General features: G+C 37.7%; 1 protein-coding gene across 4 annotated transcripts in view; it reads right to left on the reverse strand.

Moving 5' to 3' along the window:
• PLEKHA5 (pleckstrin homology domain containing, family A member 5) overlaps positions 1 to 6,602 on the reverse strand; it is a 209,781-nt gene extending 203,179 nt beyond the window's left edge. For 3 of the 4 annotated variants that reach the window (XM_005866758.2, XM_014540161.1, XM_005866756.2), the window contains exon 1: positions 6,525 to 6,602. The gene's annotated coding sequence lies outside the window, so the exon portion shown is untranslated. The remainder of the gene's footprint in view (positions 1 to 6,524) is intronic. The other variant, XM_014540166.1, reaches the window with a different exon arrangement.
• Positions 6,603 to 8,710: the final 2,108 nt, after the last annotated feature.

Here is an 8,710-nt window from a genome sequence, read left to right on the forward strand (position 1 = left end):
CAATGAAAATAATTTTATGGTTGGGTCACAACATGAGGAACTGTATTTAAAGGGCCAGAAGGTTGAGAACCACTGATTTAGATCAACCCATGTGAATTCCATCCATATCCCCAGGCCTAGCAATCCCTACCTCCTTCCTTCATGCCTTTCTAGGACAGCCCAGCCCATTTGCCTCTTCCTCCTCTGATTTCTTATAACACCATCTGACAACTAGTATCATTTTTTTCACACCATTACTCCAATTTCCACATACACACAAATATACATGTAACTTTTCACCATCAACCCCAACTTATGCGTATCTATTTCAGAAAAATGAAAAAGTGACAGAAGAGCATTTGTCAACAAATGCTAAAGAACTCTATGTCTTTCACAGGACAGAGATGGGTAGACAGGGATGTTTACATCCAGGGCCTCCAACTCTGACTCTTCTGTGGGGAACCGATATAGGGTTAAGCCTCGGACTGACCTGTTGGCAAAGTCACAAACAAGTCCCAGCTTAGAGGGCTCAGTCCTCTTAGCATAATTAGGCTTGACCTTATAACACTCCCCAGATCTTATCTGGGAGGCTAATGGGCTGAGGGAAGTGCAGGAAGTGTAACTATGGTCAAAACAGGTGAAACTCACAAGAACTGTGTAATATGGTAACCACTGCCTTGTTTACCTCTGACTACAAAAGGTTGATGCGGCCTGAGCACCAGTGGAAGTCCTTCCTCTTGAGTTGGACTTACCCGCCTGGCCCCCAATATTCCCAAATTATCTCTTGTCTCTTCTCTTTCATTTGTGTGCAGCTCCTCTTCCAGATCCTGAACCCTGAACCACGCAGGACGTGGAGGGAAACATTTACAACATCTTCTAACCAATTCTATCTTTTTCTACTCTTCATGTCTTCCCCCTTCATTAAACATACACCAGCTTTGCAAATAAGAAAAAACATCCAGATTACGGGGACAATCATTTGAGAAATTCAGAAAGGGTTCTCAAAATGCCACCACTTGAGATGTGGCGACTCCTCTTGTTCATCCCCAACTAACTCCTTTGCAGAGCAGGAGCCAGCATCCTGTCATCACCATGGACATGGCTTGCTCAGAGGATGACTGGATGCCAGGCATTAAGCTACATATTCCAAGGAGAGGGGACCAGAGGCCTGGTCTTGAGCAGTGGTCCTGGGACTAAAAAGATGGACAAAGGGATTCCGCAATAAAATTCACTGTGGTTGGGAGTCCTGGTATCCCAACCTTGAAACTCTAAATGCATTTTATCACTGAAACACCGCTATTAATGTTAAGCTTCCCTAATCTGTCACAGAACACACTTCTTTCCCTTCATGAAGATGCCATTTTAAAAATCACATGTTTTTTCCATTTTTTGTTTTAATGTTTTCCTCCTACTAGACTGCAGGCTCCAGGAAGGCAGGGTCCCTAGAGTGTGGTTCCCTTTTAATTTATAAGTCCCTAGAATAGTGCATGGTATTTACTAGGCACTACTGAGCGGATGAAAAGAAAGGACCAAATTCTAAGACCCTGCCAATATATAACACTAGTCAACAGGTTTTTGGAAGGTTAAATAAGCTTTTATTTGTAGGCTCGGCCAATAACCTACCACTGCACTTGTTTCTATGAAAGAATACCTCTAGTCCCAAGCAGTCAATTTACGGAGAGATAAAAGAACCTGCTAATACTGCCCAGCTATAGCAGATATTTTTAGGTACAGAAGAGTTTTAGCCCAGAGCCCTTAATTTGAATGCTAGTGACTAATAGTGAAGGTGTATGACCTACAATTGGTCCTTAACCTCTTTAAGTTTCAGTTTCATCATCTGAAAAGAAAAAAAACCAACAACACAAAAAAGGCTATTGTGAAGATTAAATTAATTTAATGCTATGCTGAAATGCCCAGCACTAAATAAGTTTATGATTCCCACACCATCACCCTCTTTTAATACATGTCTTTATACTACAAACTCCTTGAAGGTTGTTCATAGTTGTGTTGTGCCTACTGAATTAGTATAAAGTGCTTTACACTCATAAGAATTCCTTATTACAGTCTAAACTCTGTTATGAATATGAAAAAGAAATACAATGTCAATGAATTGTTCTGAGCGGCATACAGTTATTACTTTAGTAATCAAAATCCAATTATCATATTACAGTACTAAGATATATCAAACATTTTAAATATGAAATACACAGTAATATGTCCTAATATTCTTGCGGCAGTTATTTTATGTTCCCATCTTCACTCATATTTTGGATTGTAGCAACCTATGAAGAAACATCTTTTAAATCACTTGCAACCTTATATGGCTACTTCATGTAAGAAATTCCCCTCATTGAAGGTTAGTTTGAAATTCTCAGCACACACTAGATCCAGCTATCGCAGATATTGAAATAAAACTTCATTAGTCAAAATCAAACACTGCTCTATTTGCATAGCTAAAAAGAAGTTCAATTTTCAGAACTGAAAAAAAAAAAATTTAAGCCAAGGAAAAAGCAATATGAGAGAATATAACCTCAAAATTTACATACTATTTTATGATCCTACAACGACTTTTTTTCATCTCCCATCCTGCCACATAAAACAATGACCTTTAAATAATCAGAACAAAGTTTCTCACTATTCAGAGGACATTGTTTTAAGACTTACCGGCACTTTAAGTTAACCATCTCAAAGCTATGAAACACAAAGGAATAGTCAATGACACATCCATTTAAGTTACCGTGACCTGTCATTACAGCATCATTAAGTGTTATTTTCAAGGAGTAAGCAGAAAGCTTTATAGTTTTTAAACATATAAAATTATTTTCTGTACTTTATGGGCTAAGGTATTGAATATTTTAAGCTACACTTTATAAATTATGAAACTCACTGACAATTATTTCTAAAGATAAGTAGCATGAATTAAGTTTTAAAAGCAATATAGAAACTCAGTAATCAAATTCAAACTCTGTGTACATGTATTTACACACACACACACACACACTCACGTAATACAATAATTTAGAGGCTGGCTGGCTTAAGGTACACAGAAAAAGGTTTCACAGAAAAGAATTAAAGTATTAAATATCTATATTTGAGATAAATTAATTTTCAAATATTAACATTTTTTTGGCCATATGGATTTAGAGTAAAATACATTCTCTGTATTACATATTCTGTTACCTAACTGTAAACTTTTATTAAAAACAAATCCAAAAAGCGTATAACATAAACTAGTTTATCCAATGCTTATCTGTACAACTCCTACTGTAATCAGGCCCTTTGTTGACATTAACACTATTAACTGTTTCATGCAGCTGTGCAGGGAAGGTATGTACAAAGTACAAACTGCAGCAACCGAAAGCAAGCCCACACAGCTCTGCCACTACAGGCTTCATACTTATCTGTGGTTGTCTATAAAAGGTTAAAGAGAGAGGCTAAAATAGTTAAGCAAGATAGGAAAGCTAAGCAGCTTTCCCAGTTTCCCACAACGTCTCTTCTTGGTACTGTGAATTCATTATTTTGTAGATTATTGTAAATTTCCAGAATAGTATAAAATTCAAAGAAATTTAAAAATGGAATAGAATTTATTTTTTAAAACTATTTTCTTTTTAAAAAAATATTTTTATTGATTTCAGAGAGGAAGGGAGAGAGCGATAGAAACATCAATGATGAGAGAGAATCACACTGGGGATCGAGCCGGCAACCCGGTCACGTGCCCTGACTGGGAATCGAACCGTGACCTCCTGGTTCATAGGTCAACAACCACTGAGCCACGCCAGTCGGGCAAAACGGAATAGAATTCATAGGTTGCCTTTTTCAGCCAGCCCAATATAAAGATGTGAAGACAGATGGGTGGGGGGTGGTAGGAGAGGGTGAATGGGGGATTTAAAAAAAACAGTTGTGAAGACAACTCCAAAGTGATTGAGAGGTTTAAGACCACTGTCCAGCTCTTCTGCCTCTTCCCAGCCCGGATGCCTTACCACACACATTGATCCAACAGTCAATACCAAACTATTATCCAAAGATAATTCTTTTTGGCAATCTGCCATTTTGAGCAATAGCCAACATATGTTCAAGAGAGAAAGAATTTGAGAGTTAAATGTTCCTCAAATTCTCTAGCTCTCCCTTCTTGCTAAGGGAGCCTCCCAGGAACACATGATTAGGAATAAGCAAGAGGTTGATGGATCTGTTTTCGGCCAATCTTCCCTCTTCCCCTGTGAACAAAATCCACTCTGCTTACTGTATCACCTCTTTTTCTTATAATCTGATCAATTTCCTTTCTTCATCTAAGAACCAACTTAGAGAAATTACATTCACCAACATTAATCACTTTCCTACTTCAGATTCCTATCCTTTCTTCTACTCAGAACATTCTAAATATAGTTCATGTTCCTGCTGTTCCTCATCTTGCTATCTTGCAGACTCTAAGTTCCAAAGGCATGTTTCTGTTATTCTATTACACGGTGTGACAATGAACATAGTAATTCTTCCTACTACTTTTATGATTAAAATGAGATTCAGATGTGGTAATATACGTGTAAGCGCTTTGTAAACTGTAAGCTTTAAGAAAAAAGCAGTGCCATCATATTAGAATGGTAAAGCATCCCTAATTGGTCATAACAACACAAGTAAAAAGTTTCTAGGAAATTACAGCCAACATTAGGAATACAACCAATCTTAAAAGAAATTAGTCTTGATATAACCCAGAAGGAAAAATCTACGTACCACTCAACAAATCATAAATTTTACGTAAAATAAGTTTAATGAGTGATATGTTTCTGTAATATGCTCAATTTTAGAACAAATTACTTTTACAACCTAAATTATTTACTGTTACTATTAGACACAATTATCGGATGTCTCTTAATACCAGATGATTAAAACCAACTAGTCTTAAAAGGTCCTCAGAGTTCAAGTAAAATTACAGCTTACTTAATACTGTCCCTCATTCTCTTGAGAAACTTACTTAGGCATGACACTCAAAAGAAAATTCTTATTTAAGTCAACATAAAAGAAAGTCTAATCAAAACGGCTAGTAAAACAAAAGAAAATTCAGTCTCTTAAACAGCTTAGTTCTAAAGTAAAACATACAGAGTAACATTGTGTACTCTCAAATAAACATTCATCTAAGAATGTACACAATCACAGAAATTAAAACATTGAGGATTGTTGTGTTACTCCTATTATTGTAAGATCAGGGAGGCTTATTTAGTTAAAATGATATTGGATAGAAATAAATGAACATCTTCAGAAGCATTAAGACTACATCCCCCCCCCAAAAAAAAAGAAGAAGAAGCATCCCTTTTCATGCCAATAAACACTCACCTTAAATTAAGAGACAATAATCACTAGAAAAAGTACTTGATGACTCCGCACTTTACTCAGATCTTTAGTTTTTAGGCCATCTAAGAGTGTATCACACATCTCCAAATAAAAGATGTAACTGAAAAATATCCAGTAGTACCACATTTGGCTTTCTCTATTTCTACGTCCAAAAGCAAGCATCCCTAATACCTATAAATATCCCTTGACATTTTATATGAATATCATTCTAAAAAATGTTGAAGTCATACAAGCAATTATAATTTAATGTTAGTATGGCATGATCTTAAAAATGTCACTTAGTAAAATACCTTACAGCGACCGAGGAAATAAAGGTAACTTTAGCTAGGTATCTGTTATTATGAGTAAACTATTGACATCTCAGCCAAATCTTATATTCTCTTTCAAGCTTTTAGTTCCTTAGCATTAAGCAAAAAATTTAAAATGACAAAAAACATGCTGAACAAGTTTCTAATTTAAAATAAATATGAAACCACCTTTATTTTCCCTTGGGGTATAAAAATTTTTCCTACATAGTTTGACCTCAAGCATGGCATTTGTCTCTAAGTACTACCAAGTTAATTGTGAATAGAAATTAGTTCAATAGTTCATGGAATTAGTTCAAAGGTCAAGACTGACTGGTTACCCCTCCTCTGCATGCTCCACTGAGCGCCTTTTATTCAATCACAAACATCAGTAACATTTAGATCTATTTTATAAAACTCAGATATATTTAAATACTGAGGCAAATTACAAATAATGCTTAACAGATGTTTGTGAAATATTCAGTATTTATTTGTTTTTACTTTCAGCCCTGATATTGCTCATCAAACTGTACCCTAGCTTTCCATCACTTCTGCTACTTCTTAACAGCACTGAACAAAAAACACATGAACAGAATTCACATAAAAAGAGGGAAAAAAGATAAAAGACAAAAATATTATAATACTATATCATCCAGGAATCAGAAAGACCAAAAATGTAATTGTGGCCATAAGTGATGTCATCTCCAAACCGATGAGCGCCCAGGCAAATAACATGCAACTAAGAGTGTCATCTTTTCTCTCAAAATTACACCACCATATGAAGGGGGGGAAAGGCCATATTATATGATAAAATTTTAAGAATCATAATCCTACCTACACATACAACTAACTATTCAACTGAAGATTAATCACAACATTCGAATTACCAAGGAAAAAAACCATAATCAAAAAACTCACTTTATATAGTATCTTGCACCTTCAAAAGTATATGCTTCTTCCCAGCCAGTAGGCAAATCTAAAAAACATACATTTCACAATTAGTATTACTTCAATAGAATAGCAAAATAAGTTTCAATCCATTTTAATTATTCATTTTCATGAACAGCTATTTGCATTTATTAAGCAGGTTCCTAACAAAAAAAAATTGTGTTAGGCTGGTAATAAAACACAGTAGATATAATATCATTTTTAGGAAAATGGCAATTCAAATCGAAAGCCATCAGAAAAGTATCACAATGTTAATAATCTCTCACAATATTAGAGATTATCTAATATGATCATATACTTTAATGATCAGAATGGAGAGGACCTATGCCGACACCCAAAAACCAAATGAAGTAATCTTAGGTGAAATAACCATGAACAGTTGGCAAAAAAACACAAACCAAAAAAACCCGTCCATAAAAGGTAACACCTGCTTCTTCTTAGGTGTACTGTGTCTATTTAAGGCCATTCCTTTCGGCTACATTAATGAATCCATCCAGGAAGTTTCACTGATGAGAAAGTACTTCCTAAACACTAAATTAGAGGAAAAAAATCTTGACATCACACACTTATACATGTGTGTTTCTATAGACTTGACTTTAGGAGAATTAAAGTTTCAAGTAATAAACCTGAATAATTCAGAGGAACCATGGTGACTTTATTGCATAGTACTTATAAATGACTAGTGGCTTGGATTTAATCATAGTATCTCTCTGAAACAAAAAGCATTGATGTGTGTACAAAACCAGAGTCAAAGCAAAGCAAACCAAACCAGAGACAAAAAAGATCATGTTTTTAAAAAATTAATGTGAAATTATCTGAGAATGAAATTGTTCTGTGGTGTCAATGTTATCAAATCTATGCGGGTAAAATGGGATACACATAACCAAAATAAGCAAGAAAAACAATTCCACAAGATAACTAAGTAACTTAAATACTATACGGTCATCTAAAATAAATTTGTTACTATCCATAAGGCAAAGAGGCCAGCAAAATTGAAATACGTATGCAAAACATTGAAAGGTATATTTAAGTCGAAGACTGCTCCGGGGAGTTACATATGACGGTATTATTAGTCAGAAATGCCTTAAAAATGTAATCTCATGTTTGCTACACTAACCTTCCCTTTCCTCCTCCACCTTTTTGCAAATTTAGAGACATTAGTCACTTTAGGGCACTCCGGATTTAAAAAGAAAAGGCAGGTTTGTTCAATATTCTGGCAACTTGAGAGTCACAGAACCCCAGAGTTGGAGAGAAAGTAGTATCCTGGAAGACAGCTCTATAAAGGACTGCTGAAGCCGGCCTCACCTTCGACCCAAGCTGTTCTCAAGCCTCCCCAACCACCAGATTCAGAGGCAGGCCAGTCAGAGAACACATGTTACATTTCAAAGACAAACAAGTTTCACGAATGTAAACAAAGAATGACAAAAGAAAGCCAGACCAGCACTGAAGCTATAACCAGCCCGTCTCCAGCTCAACTCACATGTTAGCATTCAAACAAGCTACCCAAGGCATCGGGGAGACCTGCTTCCCCGCCGATCCCCCTCCAATTAGGGCACAAATGCCCACTCATGGGACACCCCCTTGCACGCCCACCGCCTCCTGGCGGTCTGTGCAACCTCGGTGGCTGCTGCCGGGGACTTTGAATCTGGCTGGCTGGCAACTGCGGCTGCAAATGCCTCCTCCCGTGGCAGGAGGGCAAGCGCCCAGCATTTCCTCAGCAGCTCTCGGTCAGGGAGGATCGCAGCACCCCCAAACTCCTCTCGGCCTCCTCAATCAGCTACCCACCCACAAAGCCCACCGAGGAGGAGGAGGAGGAGGAGGAAGCTGCGCGGCAGGAGGCAGCTCCCCAGAAGGAAGGAGAGGATGTGAATACATTATCCCGCGCACCAGAGGCAGGGTCCCGGGCTGCGGGGAGAGGAGTGGGAACGGACTTCCTAAAGGTTGAAAGGGGGCAGATTGAGAGGGGTGGGGGGAAGTGGAAGGATTCAGGAGCGGCTGCCCGAGGAAAACCTCAGGATCCCGGGGAGAGGGGAATCGGCCACGCCAGGGGCGTGGGGTTTGTCCAGGTTGGGATGGGGAGAGGGCGCAGGAAGAGGGCGCCGTCTCCAAGTGGTGATGAAAGGCTGCGGAAAAGAGGGGCGTCCAGAGACTCGAGA

This window comes from Myotis brandtii, unplaced genomic scaffold, assembly GCF_000412655.1.
Source record: "Myotis brandtii unplaced genomic scaffold, ASM41265v1 scaffold237, whole genome shotgun sequence".
In the NCBI taxonomy this organism is placed as follows: Eukaryota; Metazoa; Chordata; class Mammalia; order Chiroptera; family Vespertilionidae; genus Myotis; species Myotis brandtii.